Here is a 16,921-nt window from a genome sequence, read left to right as displayed (position 1 = left end):
GAATTGAGCGAGCACGGTATAACCTATCGGCCGCAAACGATGATAAAGCCGACTTCAGCACAAAAATAATGCCTAAAGTAGAAAAGGAAGCCGCACATACTTCCCCCAAAATACACGACCTATGGGTGTTGTATACAGATGGCGCCTCTAACACGTTGGGATCGGGACTGGGACTCGTGCTCGAGGTCCCAACAGGCGAAGTAATTCGCTAGTCCATAAGATGCCCAAACATGACTAATAACGAAGAAGAGTATGAGGCTATGATTGCAGGTCTAAAGTTAGTACTCAAGTATGGAGGGAAGCGAGTTGTCCTACGGTGCGTCTCTCAGCTTGTCGTCATCAAGTCATAGGGACTTACCAAATCAAGGAACAAAGACTACAAAAATACCAGGCCGAGATCTGTAAGTTGTTACCCGAGTTTTATGAATGCCAGCTCAACCAAATCCCTCGAGCACAAAATATCGAGGCAGATGGCCTTGCCAAACTAGCAACAACCACTAAAAGCATAACCGGAGAAGGAAACGTGGTCACTTTCCTCCATTCGTCGATCGATCAAATCGAGGTACGAACTATAAAACCCAACTTGGGACTGGCAAAATCGTATTGTCACATATTTGCAGGACGGAGTGCTTTCAGACGATAAAAAAGAAGCCAAAAAGCTTCGAATGCAGGCGGCCAGGTACAACGTCATCAACAATGACTTGTACAAAACATATGGTAGCCCCCTAGCAAAATGCTTAGGCCTAAACAAGATGCGGTGCGTCCTCGATGAAGTTCACAAAGGTCACTGCGGAGCTTATACCAGCAATTGAGCTCTGGTCAGATGCCTCATACGAGCAGGCTACTACTGGCCCATAATGAAAAAAGAGGCCGCCGACTTTGTAAAAAAATGCGAGTAATGCCAAAAATACGCCCCCATGATCCACCAAATGGGCAAGCACCTCCACTCAGTCACCTCGCCATGGCCTTTCATCAAATGGGGAATGGACATTGTCGGACCCCTCCCAGCGGGACGAGATAATGTACGATTTCTTTTGGTTTCAACTGACTATTTTTCCAAGTGGGTAGAAGTAGGTGCATTCGCCCAAATACATGATCAAGAAGTGATCACCTTCATATGGAGGAATATCGTGTGCTGTTTCGGCCTCTACAAAGAAATCAGTTGTGACAACGGGCCTCAATTCACTAGAAAAAAGATTGTCGAGTTCTTCGGGAAATGGCATATCAAAAGAATACTCTTCACGCCATATCACCTCGCGGGCAATGGGCAAGCGGAGTCCTCCAACAAGTCAATATTGAATATAATGAAAAAGAAGCTCGAGAATGCCAAGGGACTATGGCCAGAGTTGTTGTCGGAAGTGCCATGGGCATACCGCACAACGCCGAAAACAAGCACAGGAGAAACACCATACTCACTGATCTATGGGAATGATGGTATAATACTGATCGAGGTCAGAGAACCAAGTCTAAGGTACTTATACGAGAGCGGGCCGAGAAACGATAAAAATAGAAGGCAAGACCTCAACGAGGCTGAAGAACGAAGAGATATGGCTTATATAAGAATGGTCGCTTAGAAACAACAGGCAAAGCGATACTACAACAAAAAGGCAACGATCAGACCGCTCAAAGTCGGAGACTACGTACTCGAAGCCAAAACACAGGCAAGCAAGGACCCACGAGAAGGAAAGCTAGGAACTAATATGTACGGCCCATACAAAATCACGACGACAGCAAGTAAAGTGTCATTCCAACTAGAAATAATAGAGGGGAAACTATTACCAAACAACTAGAACATCGCCCACCTCAAGTACTTCAACTTCTAAGGAAAGATGTTCTACGAGCCGTACTCTTTTTCCCTCACCTAAGTTTTGTCCCAATTGGGTTTTATCGGGGAGGTTTTTAACGAGGCAACAAGGAGGACATTTCGAAGTAAAAGACGAGTAGGTGGGATTACAAGTTGGCGAGTTCATTACTCGAACTCTCAAATACTTTCTCCGAGCTGAACAATAAAGGGACTAGATAGACTAGGACTAGAATACCAGCCCAAAAAATGTGTAAACTTCTCCAATGTATATGTAAGAAAAGCATACAAACACATGATGTTTGCCTATGCGTCCACCAAGTTTTAACTCCGCACCAATCAATGCAATCACATTCGACCTCATTCGAATCAACTACGAGTCAATATTCGACCCGTTCAAATTAACTACGAGTCAACATTCGACCTTACTCGACTCAACTCACATTCGACATCGTTCGAATCAGCTACGAGTCAATATTTGACCTCGCTAAAATGGACTTACATTCGACCTTGTTCGAATTAACTAAGAGCCAACATTCGACCTTGCTCGAATCGACTCATATTCAACCTCGTTTGAATTAACTACGAGTCAACATTAGACTTCACTCGAATTGACTCACATTCGACATCGTTCGAATTAACTAAGAGTCAACATTCAACCTCACTCGAATCGACTCATATTCGACCTTGTTCGAATTAACTATGAGTCAACATTCGACCTCGCTCGAATCGACTCATATTCGACCTCATTCGAATTAACTACAAGTCAATATTCGACCTCGCTCGAATCGACTCACATTCGACCTCGCTCAAATTCAACTTACATTTGGCCTAACTCGAACTTGATTCACAGAATATCCTCATTCAAGTCAATTACAACAACATTTGACTTCACGCGAAGTAATCAAAGACACTCGATCACAATCGAGCTAACGCCTACCAACACAATTCTTTTAATCAAGGCAAACAATTGAGGAAAATATTCAAGGAAAAAACAGGAGACTTGGAAATAAACAACAAAAGTAGCATTCCAAAAGGTATCTTACAAGGGCCGAACAGAGGCTCACAAAAATAAAAACAAATATTACAAAAATACTACTCGGCAACATCGCCCCCACCATCGTCCTCGCCATCAGAATATTCATCATCATACCAGGCACTTGACTCAAGTCTGTCCACATCATCTTCACCATCAGCGGCCCCCAGCGTAGCAAGATCGTAGCCACAGGCGACCTGAGCTGAACACTCCTTAGCATGAACTTCTTCAAACTCAGCCTCAGAAACCCTCCCTGTCATCATCAAGCCCCTGAATACATCTAGTTGAGCCTCGACATGAATCCACTTCTCATACAAATCCCATGTAACATCGAGATAAATGGAAGCATGAGATGAAGATGGTTGAGCCAGTAGCTGCGCCTTTTCGGCCTCAAGAATGTCGATATGCTCATTTAGGTCCGAAATCTCTTTCTCAAGACTATCCATTCATCAAACCTCACCTCCCTAAGCGCGACCATCTCTGCATCATTTGCCTGCTTAGATCTGAGGACACGGAAGGTATCTTCTAATGCTACCACCTTTGCCAAAGCCACTGCCCTGGCTTTCTCAGTCCTCTCTGACTCTACCACTCTTTCGATCAACTCGTCTTCTAGGCTGTTAGATTTGATCGAGCTCTATTCTAGCTCAGCCCGTAGGGATGCCACTTGATATTGAAGATCGACACACTCTATCGTGACCACCCTACTCACCTCAAGCTCATCATCCTTGGCCCTAAGCGCTCCTTCGAGCTCACTACATATGCCGATGACCCTCACGAGCTCATCGTCCTTTTGTTTCAGCTCGTCTTTGAGAGACTAAAATTTACCATTCGCGCTGACTCGGCGGCACAACTCACAATACTTGCAACGGTACTATTTATACTTAGACTCCATCCTTTTGAACAAAGACCTTTTCTTCTCTTCTCGGTGGGTGCACCAATCTTCAAAATGAGGGTCTGATGAACATGCAAAAAGCAAAAAGTAGTTAGAAAAAACGAATAATGAGGAGAAAAAGGTACGAACACTCAAAAAGTAAAAAATGTACCCTCAAATCCATGCCGGATATGCCTAACAACAAATTGGCATCCTTAAACGTCTGTAAGGTCCCATTCTCGGCGCTAGTGCAAAGAGGAACTAAAGAAGGAACTATGCTCTCTATGTTCGTCAACAAGTTGCTGTTGTTACAATCCATATTCACGTATGTTAGCTCATGCCATAAGGTAGTCAATGTAAATCCATGAAGATATTATCTTTAAGATGATAAGAAGTTAATCATATTGGTCTTAAATGATACAAAGGTGTATAAGGGTGGTTAACAAGTATTAGAAGTTAAACGAATCAAGGATGCTGTCAGCCGTATTTTCGGATAAACCTAGAGGTTCTTAATACACTCAAGAGGTATGTTTTAAGGTATTTGAATCATATAATATCCGTATTATAAGACTTGAAGTTAAACGAGTTATGAGACAAAAGTCGACAATAGTTGTCACAACTTAGATTCATAATTTTACTTAAACATTAAGTCATATATTACTAAGCTTTTATATAGATTTACTTAGAATTATGGGGTTATCTACTATCAAATTGAATATCTATGAGTCTAGTTTCCAACGCATTAAACCGTTCATCGATACAATCTTGTAGTAGAGAGATATTCGCATTTTCGTGAGACTGCGCCAAGCACCTCTCTATGGGGCCCACTTAGGCGGTTTAAGACATTTGGGTATATATATGATGCCTCCAACCCGTTTTAAGTCATTGTTTTCATGATATTCAGACCTTAGAACCCTAGGAACACCCTCTCAAGGTTCTCTCAAGATTCAAGACCCAAACAAAGGGCAAACAACACAAATCAAGTGTCGGGAATCCCGTGGCGCTAGTAAGTTTCTTTTTTTTTTTATTGTTGTTCCAGCTTGTTTGGAAGGTTGTTTTAAAAGGTTTATATTCTGTAAATACTCCCTCAAGTTATTAATATCAACCCTAGGAGATTTCAAGCCTTCTAAAGTGATTTTATTGCCGAAAAACACTAATTGATTGCTAGTTTCGCTTTCTTGTTGTTGTGGCAGCATTGGAGGGATATTTCATGGAAACTTAAGGTCAAATTGGAGTTTTTCTTTCTGTATAAAGGTAAGGAAACTCTTACTCTATATGTATTTAAGATTATCCAAGTTGTGGCTAAGTCATTGAAGCTAGAACTTGTGGAATATATATCGAAAGGCTTGGTAGTAATGTTATCGGTTGGTGGACTATTTTGGGAGGTTCAATATGATTAATATTGATGTTGTTTGGGATGTTTGGTGATTTTTTTCACTTGTGGAAGTCATATAGATAGGGGAGGTTCTGTCCGTTTCATCATAAAATAGGTTGTGGTCGGTACATAATAGTTACGACGCTTAAACGTTAACGATAGTGTCATTTCTCCTATTGTAGACTAAGGAGTCTTGGCATTTGCCTACCTTGAGTTTGGGAAGTATATACAAGGTATGTGATTCTATCCCTTTCCTTCTTTTGCACGACTCTAATTATACATAATGTAATGAACGAGCTTCCAAAGATACTCTACTCTTAGAAACTAGCAGTACTTACATTATTTCCCCTCTTATGGAACGATTAATGTTGATGTTACTTCTCTTATTCTTATATTATCAATGTTGTTGGTACTTCCTAATTCTTATATGGTTCATAGTGAAGAGTTAGTCCTAATAGCGTGTGCAGAGGATACTGACCTTACGTCACTCCGAAAGGTTTAGAATGTGATTCCATGAGTCGAGCATGCAGTATTATATATGTATCTATTTTACTCTATCGAGTCGCGCTATAGTCGGCTGGGTACGACACCTATTGTGCAACCAGTAGTTAGTTGGGTTTTACCGAGCTTCACGTGGCCGGGTACGATTCTACCAAGCCTTATGATAGCCAGGTACGTTTTTACCGAGCCTATTACGACCGGGTATGATATGATGATGATGATGCCCACAGAGGCGTATGTTTTAAAAGTTTATGCATATATACATATGTATCATGCATTGCATGTCAGTAGCCCTCAGAGGTACCCAGACGTTACAGGTTGTATATTGTCTATCCCTGCTTACATTACTGTTCGTACTTATGGTTCCCTGCTTTACATACTCCGTACTTTATTCATACTGACGTCCTTTTATTTGTGGACGCTGCATGTCGTGCTGCAGGTCCTGATAGACAGCCAAGTGCAGCTCCCTCACCACAGTAGGCGGTCCAATTCAGCGGTGATTGGCGAGATCCCTTCTTCGGACTTGTCGTGGTCTTGGTATGCATTTTTGTTATAGACATTATGGGTATGTCGAGGCCCTGTTCCGGCAATGTTGCAGCACTTATGTTCCTTTAGAGGCTCATAGACAGGTGTCGACTCATGTATACTTTGGTATGCTTTGTCGGTTGATTTTTGTTGTATAGTCTTTCATGGTAGCGTGGTAGCTCGTACCTTATATATAGTTTCTTGATTGTCTGGTCATCCCATGTTATGTATGTTCATGTCATCATCTTTTGTTATTAGTTGTCCATGATCCATGTCTTCCAATTATATTGATCTTGTCTGCCCTAAAAGATAATAAAGAAGGTTAGATAAAATGTACGTTGGTGCTCGGCAAGTGTGGCCGGGTGCTAGTTATGGCCCTCCAGTTTGGGTCGTGACAAATTTGGTATCAGAGCAAGTGTGTCCTAGGGGTTGTCTATGAGCCGTGTCTAGTAGAGTCTTGATTATGGATGTCTAGTGCGCCACATTTATAATCAGGAGGCTACATGACATCTAGGGTTGTTACCTTCTTCCTGAATCTACATCGTGCATAGAGTTGAGTCGTAAGTGTTCGTCTCTAATATTTACCTTGTTTTCTTTCAGTGATGCCTTCGACTAGGAAGCAAACGATTAGTAGACTACTGGATACAGCAGCGGGAGAGGGTACCAGTCAGGTGCCCCAAGCCAGAGCAGGACAAAGTGAGGCTCATAGTGAGATGCCCTCTCATACCTCATCTACTCCGTCTCCTCCAGAGGATATTAGGAGGCACCCAACACCTCCAGTTCCTCCATCTGGCACTACAGACCAGGATATGTGGAGTGCTTTGCAGTTGTTGACTAGCTTGGTAGCTGCTCAGGCTTAGAGGCAGAATACAGGTGCTGTTGATAAACCAGTTAGTACGAGAGTTTGTGATTTTATTAATTTAGATCCTCCAGTGTTTACCGGATCAGACCCCAAGGAGGACCCACAGACTTTTATTGACCAGGTTCATCGTACACTGCGGGTTATGCATGCTAGTAACGCGGAGGCAGTGGAGTTGGCTTCTTATCGGTTATGAGATTTAGCAATTTTCTGGTATGATAGTTGGGAGAGATCTAGGGGTCCGAACGCTCCTCCAGCTGTGTGGAAGGAATTTTCTGAGGCCTTTCTTCATCACTACTTGCCAGTTGAGATACGACGAGCTAGAGCTGATAAGTTCTTGAACCTTAGACAAGGTAATATGAGTGTGCGAGAGTACAGTATGCAGTTTGATTCTTTGGCAAGGTATGCTCCCCATATGGTGGCCGAGATGAGTGATAGGGTGCATATGTTCGTGAATGGGTTGGGACCACATCTGATAAATGAGTGTATGACAGCCTCCTTGGTGGAAGGCATGGATATTTCCCATATTCAGGCTTATGCCCAGACCCTAGAGGATCATAAGCGCCAGTAGAGGGCTGATAGGGAGCAGAATAGGGGCCAGCATAAGAGGGCGAGATTTGCAGGGTATTCTGATGACTTCAGAGGCAACGTTAGGCCCCAATCTTTGAGGAGTTCGGTGCCACCTGTAGCTAGTGCTCCTCCACAGTTTCAGAGGCCTCGATATGATCGATTTACCTATTCTGGTCCGGGTCAGAGTTCGCGGGCATCAGGATCGCAACATCACAGGGATATTAGTCAGACGAGACCCCCAACACCACGTTGTGATCAGTGCGGCAAGGCCCACTTTGGGCTGTGTCGTTGAGGTTCTGATGTGTGTTATTCTTGCGGACAGCCTGGCCATATGATGTGGGATTGTCCTAATAGAGGAGGTGATGGTATGGCTCAGCCGACTGGATCTGTGTCTGGTTCTTCCTCATCAGTTCGACCTCCAGCACGGGGTTTTCAACAGTCGACAGGTCGTGGTAGAGGTATAGGTGCAGTGCCGAGTTTGAGTGGTGCTCAAAATCAAATCTATGGTCTAGTAGGTCGACAGGATCTCGAGTCATCTCCAGATGTTGTTACAGGTATATTGTCTATGTTTTCTTATGATGTATACACGCTGATTGATCCGGGATCTACATTATCATGTGTTACACCCTTTGTGGCTAATAAGTTTGGCATTGAACCTGAATTGATAAGTAAACCCCTTGCGGTATCTACTCCGATAGGAGATTCTGTGATTTCTAGAAGGGTATATAGAGGTTGCACTATGATGATTTGTAGTCGTCAAACCTTGGCAAATTTATTTGAGTTAGAAATGGTTGATTTTGATGTGATAATGGGAATGGACTGGTTGGCCTCATGCTATGCAAATGTTGACTGTCGTACGAAGATGGTTAGGTTTCAGTTTCCTTGTGAACCCGCCATTGAATGGAAGGGGAACATTGCTACGCCGAAAGGTAGGTTTATTTCCTATCTTAAGGAAAGGAAAATGATCTCAAAAGGTTATATTTATCATCTCGTTCGCATTAGGGATGCGGAGGCGAAGCCTCCTACTCTACAATCAATCCCCATGGTCAACGAATTTCCAGATGTTTTCCCAGATGAACTCCCAGGCCTTCCTCCTGAAAGGAGATTGAGTTTAGCATTGATGTGTTGCTTGACACTCAACCGATCTCTATCCCTCCATACAGAATGGCCCCGGCAGAGTTGCGAGAGTTGAAGGTGAAGTTGAAGGACTTGCTGGATAAGGGCTTCATTAGGCCTAGCACTTCACCTTGGGGTGCACCAGTCCTATTCGTGCGGAAGAAAGACGGGTCGTTACAGATGTGTATCGACTATCAACAGTTGAATAAGTTTACTATAAAGAACAAGTATCCACTTCCAAGAATTGATGACCTGTTTGACCAACTCCAGGGTGCCAAGTATTTCTCCAAGATTAATTTACGTTCAGGGTATCATCAGGTGAGGGTTAAGGAGAAGGATATTCCAAAGATGGCCTTCCGAACAAGATATGGGCACTTTGAGTTCTTGGTGATGTCGTTCGGGCTAACAAATGCCCCAGCAGCTTTTATGGATCTCATGAATATTGTATTTAGGCCCTATCTTGATGTGTTTGTTATTGTATTCATTGATGCCATTCTAGTGTATTCTCGTTCGGAGGTGGAACATGCGGGCCACTTGTGGATAGTATTACAGACGCTTCAGGATCATAAGTTATATGCTAAGCTCTCCAAATGTGAATTTTGGCTGAACTCAGTAGCGTTCCTTGGCCATGTGATATCTGACGAGGGTATTAGTGTCGACACTCAGAAGATCGATGCAGTAAGGAATTGTCCGAGACCTACAACACCATCAGAAGTCCGCAGCTTCCTAGGGCTAGCAGGATATTTTAGGTGGTTTGTAGAAAGGTTTTCCTCTATATCAGCACCATTGACTAAGTTAACACATAAAGCTACCAAGTTCCAGTGGTCTGACACTTGTGAACGTAGTTTTCAGGAGCTGAAGAATCGATTGACATCTGCACCAATGCTCACTCTCCCTGAAGGAACAGTAGGTTATGTGGTATATTGTGATGTCTCAGGTATTGGTTTGGGGTGCGTATTGATGCAGCGTGGGAAGGTGATTGCTTATGCATCAAGACAATTGAAGAAGCATGAAAAGAATTATCCAACCCAGGATTTGGAATTGGCTGCAGTAATATATGTTTTGAAGATAGGGCGGCACTACTTACACGACGTCCATGTTGATATATACACAGATCACAAGAGTTTACAATACATCTTCAAGCAGAAAGAGTTGAATTTGAGGCAGCGTAGGTGGCTTGAATTACTGAAAGACTACGATGTGGAGATATTGTATCGTCCCGGTAAAGCCAATGTTGTGGCAGACGCTCTCAGCTGTAAGTCAATGGGAAGCTTAGTACATATTGAGACAGGTAGATGGGGGTTGACTAAAGAGCTTCATCAGCTAGCCAATATGAGAATCAAATTGTTAGACTCTGATGACGGAGGTGTTACTATACAGAATACATCAGAATCATCTTTGGTAGCCGAGGTAAAAGCACGGCAATATGAAGATCCTATCTTAGTACAATTAAGAGAGAGCATTCAACAGTGTAAAAGTACGACTTTTGAGATCGAAAGATATGGGGCACTGAGATACCAGGGCCGATTATGTGTGCCTAATGTGGCAGGGTTGTGAGAGAAGATTATGAATGAGATTCATCAATCCCGATATTCCATCCATCCCGACTCGGCAAAGATGTATCATGATGTCAAGGACCAGTATTGTTGGGATAACATGAAGAAGTCTATTGCAGAATTTGTAGCCCAGTGTCCCAATTGTCAACAAGTAAAGATAGAACATTAGAAACCCGGTGGACTGCTTTAGAATATAGAGATTCCGACCTGGAAGTGGGAGGTGATTAATATGGACTTCATTATTGGATTACCTCGCTCTTATCACAAGTTTGACTCCATCTGGGTAATAACTGATCGACTTACAAAATGTTCCCATTTTCTGCCAGTTAAGACAACTTACACGGCTGAAGATTATGCGAAGTTGTATATCAAGGAGATTGTTAGGCTTCATGGTGTGCCGATATCTATTATATCAGACCGAGGAGCTCAATTTATGACTAACTTTTGGAGGTCTTTTCAAAAGGGTTTACGCACACAAGTGAATCTTAGCAATGCATTTCATCCGCAGACTGACAGACAGGCTGAACGTACCATTCAGGCACTGGAAGATATGATACGAGCATGTGTTCTAGATTTTAAAGGGAATTGGGATGATCATCTTCCAATCATAGAATTCGCCTACAATAATAGCTACCATTACAGTATTAAAATGGCCCCATACGAGGCACTATACGGGAGGAGATGTAGATCACCAATTGGATAGTTCGAAATCGGTGAAACAGAATTATATGGGCCCGATTTGATTCACCATGCTATTGAGAAGGTGAAAGTGATACAGGAGCGATTGAGGATGGCACAAAGCAGGCAAAAATCTTATTTCGATGTCCGACGTCGTGATCTGGAGTTTGAGGTTGGTGATTGGTTTTTCTTGAGAATCTCACCAATAAAGGGTGCATTTTAGGAAGAAAGGTAAACTGAGTCCAAGGTATATCGGGCCGCATAAAATTCTTCGACGAATTGGACAGGTTGCTTATGAGTTAGAATTGCCATCCGAATTGGAATTTGTCCACCCGGTATTCCATGTATCTATGTTGAGGAAATGTATTGGAGACCCTTCTCGAGTCGTCCCTATCAAAGATGTACAAGTTACAGATGACCTATCATATGAAGAAGTGCCAGTGGCTATATTAGATCGACAAGTCCGCAAGTTGAGAACAAAAGATGTAGCTTCCGTCAAAGTATTGTGGAGGAAGGAGAATATGGAAGAAATGACATGGGAAGCAGAAGAGGAGATGAAGTCTAAATACCCGTACCTATTCCAGAATAAAGATAACAAGGATGCTGGTGGAACACAGGATACATTGAAAGGTGAAATGGCTTTATGAGGTAAGCAATAACTTGAGAATACTCTTCCTTAATACAAAATGGTGATATGCAGATAGTGTAAATATCCATAATGCTTTGTGTAACCTTGTGAGGCCATATATTGGGCTTAACTGCTTGCAAGTTTTGCTAGGTACAATTTTATAGGGTAAAATTAATCGGAAATTTCCGTTGGAATCCACGATGATTTGGACTCCCCATAGACCCTTACATTCGAGGACGAATGTTCCTAAGGGGGAGGGTATTACAACACATATTCACATATGTTAGATCATGCCATAAGGTAGTCAACGTAAACCCATGAAGAGATTATCTTTGAGATGATAAGAAGTTAATCCTATTGGTCTTAAATTATACAAAGGTGTATGAGGGTGGTTAACAAGTATTAGAAGTTAAACGAATCAAAGATGTTGTCAGCCGTATTTTCGGATAAACCTAGAGGTGCTTAATACACTCAAGAGGTAGTGTTTTAAGGTATTTGAATCATATAATATCCGTATATAAGTCTTGAAGTCAACGAGTTATGAGACAAAAGTCGACAAAAGTTGTCACAACTTAGGTTCATAATTTTACTTAAACATTAGGTCAAATGTTACTAAGCTTTTATCCCAATTTACTTAGAATTGTAAGCTAATATACCTTTCAAATTGAAGATCTATGAGTCTAGTTTCCAACGCATTAAACCGTTCATCGATACGATCTTGGAGTAGAGAGATATTCACATTTTCGTGAGACTACGCCAAACACCTCTCTTTGGGGCCCACTTAGGCGGTTTAAGACATTTAGGTATATATATGATGCCTCCAACCCGTTTTAAGTCATTTTTTCACGATATTCAGACCTTAGAACCCTAGGAACACCCTCTTAAGGTTCTCTCAAGATTCAAAACCCAAACAAAGGACAAACAACACAAATCAAGTGTCGGGAATCCCGTGGCACTAGTAAGTTTCTTTTTCTTCTTGTTGTTGCTCATTTTTGTGTTGTTCCAGCTCGTGTGGGAGGTTGTTTTAAAAGTTTTATGTTCTGTAAATACTCCTTCAAGTTCTTAATATCAACCCTAGGAGATTTCAAGCCTTCTAAAGTGATTTTATTGCCGAAAAACACTAATTGATTGCTAGTTTCGTTTTCTTGTTGTTATGGCAGCATTGGAGGGATATTTCATGGAAACTTAAGGTCAAATTGGAGTTGTTATTTTTGTATAAAGGTAAGGAACCTCTTACTCTATATGTATTTAAGATTATCCAAGTTGCGGCTAAGTCATTGAAGCTAGAACTTGTGGAATATATATCGAAAGGCTTGGTAGTAATGTTATCGGTTGGTGGACTATTTTGGGAGGTTCAATATGATTAATATTGATGTTGTTTGGGATGTTTGGTGATTTTTTTCACTTGTGGAAGTCATATAGATAGGGGAGGTTCTGTCCGTTTCATCATAAAATAGGATGTGGTCGGTACATAATAGTTACGACGCTTAAACGTTAACGATAGTGTCATTTCTCCTATTGTAGACTAAGGAGTCTTGGCATTTGCCTACCTTGAGTTTGGGAAGTATATACAAGGTATGTGATTCTATCCCTTTCCTTCTTTTGCACGACTCTAATTATACATAATGTAATGAACGAGCTTCCAAAGATACTCTACTCTTAGAAACTAGCAGTACTTACATTATTTCCCCTCTTATGGAACGATTAATGTTGATGTTACTTCTCTTATTCTTATATTATCAATGTTGTTGGTACTTCCTAATTCTTATATGGTTCATAGTGAAGAGTTAGTCCTAATAGCGTGTGCAGAGGATACTGACCTTACGTCACTCCGAAAGGTTTAGAACGTGATTCCATGAGTCGAGCATGCAGTATTATATATGTATCTATTTTACTCTATCGAGTCGCGCTATAGTCGGCTGGGTACGACACCTATTGTGCAACCAGTAGTTAGTTGGGTTTTACCGAGCTTCACGTGGCCGGGTACGATTCTACCAAGCCTTATGATAGCCAGGTACGTTTTTACCGAGCCTATTACGACCGGGTATGATATGATGATGATGATGCCCACAGAGGCGTATGTTTTAAAAGTTTATGCATATATACATATGTATCATGCATTGCATGTCAGTAGCCCTCAGAGGTACCCAGACGTTACAGGTTGTATATTGTCTATCCCTGCTTACATTACTGTTCGTACTTATGGTTCCCTGCTTTACATACTCCGTACTTTATTCATACTGACGTCCTTTTATTTGTGGACGCTGCATGTCGTGCTGCAGGTCCTGATAGACAGCCAAGTGCAGCTCCCTCACCACAGTAGGCGGTCCAATTCAGCGGTGATTGGCGAGATCCCTTCATAGACAAGTGTCGACTCATGTATAGGTTGGTATGCTTTGTCAGTTGATTTTTATTGTATAGTCTTTCATAGTAGCATGGTAGCTCGTACCTTATATATAGTTTCTTGATTGTCTGGTCATCCCATGTTATGTATGTTCATGTCATCATCTTTTGTTGTTAGTTGTCCATGATCCATGTCTACCAATTATATTGATATCGTCGGCCCTAAAAGACAATAAAGAAGGTTAGATAAAATATACGTTGGTGCTCAGCAAGTATGGCTGGATGCTAGTCATGGCCCTTCAGTTTGGGTCGTGACAACAGTCCAAGGGAATGACGATGGAACGAGTAGATCCCTCCATTCTCACCTCTACCCGAGTCAACCCCTCATCAAACATCTGTACCTCTTCAGGGTCAATGTTGGAGCAGACTCGTCACCGTCCATGGCCACATTCCCCCCTCTCTTTGGCAGATGAAGATACATTGTCCCCCTCTGACATTGACGGATCACTCCCCGGAATGACCTCAACTACCTCTGATTGCCCTCCTCTTTCTACGTCGACCTCTGGCAAGGAAGCAATCTCCACATCTGAAGGGGGCACAGTCTTTGCGTCCAAAGCCACGCCGCTCTTAAGTGCGGCTGTGGCTTGCTCGGGATCACTCCCCCTCGGCTCCTGGTTCTCTATCACCTCGTTGCCAACCCCTACTCTTCGCCTTTTTAGCAGAACTGCTTCCTCCTCACCCGACAATGACTTATCCACTAAATGGAATATTAGAGAAGTAGGAGTCTCCGCTGATGAGGCAGACGTTCGACGACCAAGACTACGCTGGGTCGGGGCCTGAGAAGAAGTAGCAGTCTGTGCGGACTCGCCTACAGTCACATCGAGTAAAGACCCGGTTGAGGTACCCGATTGACAAAAAGTAGGGGTGGGAGCCTTCGCTTTCCTGAGAACCTTTCGGCCTAACAACAAAGAAAAACTACATAAGTAAAAAAGAAGACGGTATTAAGGTCGAAGTGACTGAAGATCGAAAACTTGACTTACTAGTCGAAGAAGGTTTGCATCCAAACGTTTTGTTGAACAACGACCATTCACGGATTCCCACAGTGTAGGGTGAAATTTGAGCTACCCAGTCACGAATATCGGCGATCAATGTAGGAGGACCCTTCTCGGCTACATAAAAAGAAAGAAGAATAATCAAGTCATCGAAGAGAGAACAAACAATCAGTTAGCAAAAATACTTACGAGCGAAGTTCCACTCCTCAGGGAATCCACTGGGGTTCGCCACCACGTGCTCGGTTTTGATGTATAAAAAGTTGACCCAAAATCGACGATTCGTCTTATCGTCTATTTACACCACCAGTCCCTTGGTCCCATGGTGGTGGAGATATCATTGTACCCCTGTGGAAGCTTGGCGCGAAAAGATGCAGTAGATGGTGGATGGAAATCCTACAGTCGTCCAGCTCCACGTACTTTATCAACATAAGAAAGAGTTTGTAAATATAAGGGGAGAGCTGAGCCGGACAAATACCGTAATAATGGCAGAATTCCTCCATCAACAGGGGAAGAGGGAGAGAATAACCCACTTGGAATGGGTACGCGTAAAACGCGCAATACCCAGGATGATGAATCTGGATCACGTCGTTCCCAGCTAGGACCAAATCGATGTGAGCGGGAATGTTGTACTTGGTCCTAAGCAAGGCAAGATAGGCTGCTTCCATCTCGAATTTCAGAGGCTCGTGTTCGTCTGCAAGTGACTTCGAGAAGTCCGACTTGGAGCCTTAATTACGAGGAATGATTTCCTCCACAGTGGAGAAACTTTCATCCTCTACAACAATGGCTTCCCCTTCATCACGAGAGGGCATAGCCACTAACAACGAAACTGGGTCAGAGGTCCCCTCAGGGTTGAAAGATTCACTAGCCATCTTTTATTATATATGTGTGAAGGAATCGAAAGTGCAAAAGCGATAACGGCAAAAGCTGCTGAAAATAGGAATACAGAAATAAGAAGAAGAAGAAGAAGAAGAAGAAGAGAAAAAGATATGCAGGTTCAATAGATCGAAAAGTGTAAAGTTGAATTTAAAGGGTTTCCCCCTTTATTTATATAGAACACCGGCGCACAAATCGAGAAAAATAACCGTCAAATGTACTGGAATTGAAACAACAGGGACACAAGAAATGATACAATGCATAGGAAATATGCGTAATGATGACGCATGGGGCTGTGACATCATTTCTGAACTAGGGTCATTACACGTGGCTCTCAAAATGCCACATCATCAGCTCGGCTGCGATTCGTACTACTCGGCATCCCCATCCGAATCTCTCAAACTGTGACTAACGAAGTCCGCTCATTGAGGTCAACCAAAAGACGACCTCGATAAGTGGAGGGACTAACTGTATGGGTCAAAATCCGACCGAGGAAATTCAGCACGAGGAGGTCATTATCATGAGAATTATAACTTATCATGAGTAGTTCGGTCGAGGATGATCAGTAGTGAATAGAACGAGCCGTTGAGTGGCTCATCAGGGCCGAGGTCGAGCAGCAAGGAACAGAAGTACAGCTTAGGAACTTACAAATGGAATATTCTATGAAATATTCCTTCTGTTGTACCTTTTAGGGTTTTTTTCGGGAATATCCCATGTAAATAGCAAGAGAGATAAGAAAAAGGACATGTAATATTCCATCTGATAAGGACAATTTTGGAAAGTAAGCTCTCTAGATAATACAAAGAACAACTTTCTGAGAAAGATTGGATCTTTATATTCAATCCATTGTCATTTCCACAAGATCCAAGAAAGTGTATAGTATTCTCTTATATTCTTGTCATTCATCATTGTAAGAAGAAGGAATCATTCACCTTTTTCATTATTGGGTGAATCTTCCTCCTTATTTACATTTAGTGCAATTTGTTGTTATTTATTACTTGCTCTCATCACATTAATAACAACAACATTATTGTGTATTGCATTAAATCTACTTCAACGTGGTCCCACATTATCCATATAAACTGATTAGATCTAGGGATATTATCTTTTACTAGGATAATCCCTTATTTAATTAGT

The sequence above is a fragment of the Nicotiana tabacum genome, chromosome 7 (assembly GCF_000715075.1).
Source record: "Nicotiana tabacum cultivar K326 chromosome 7, ASM71507v2, whole genome shotgun sequence".
Lineage (NCBI taxonomy): Eukaryota > Viridiplantae > Streptophyta > Magnoliopsida > Solanales > Solanaceae > Nicotiana > Nicotiana tabacum.
Note: the sequence above shows the minus strand (reverse complement) of the source record.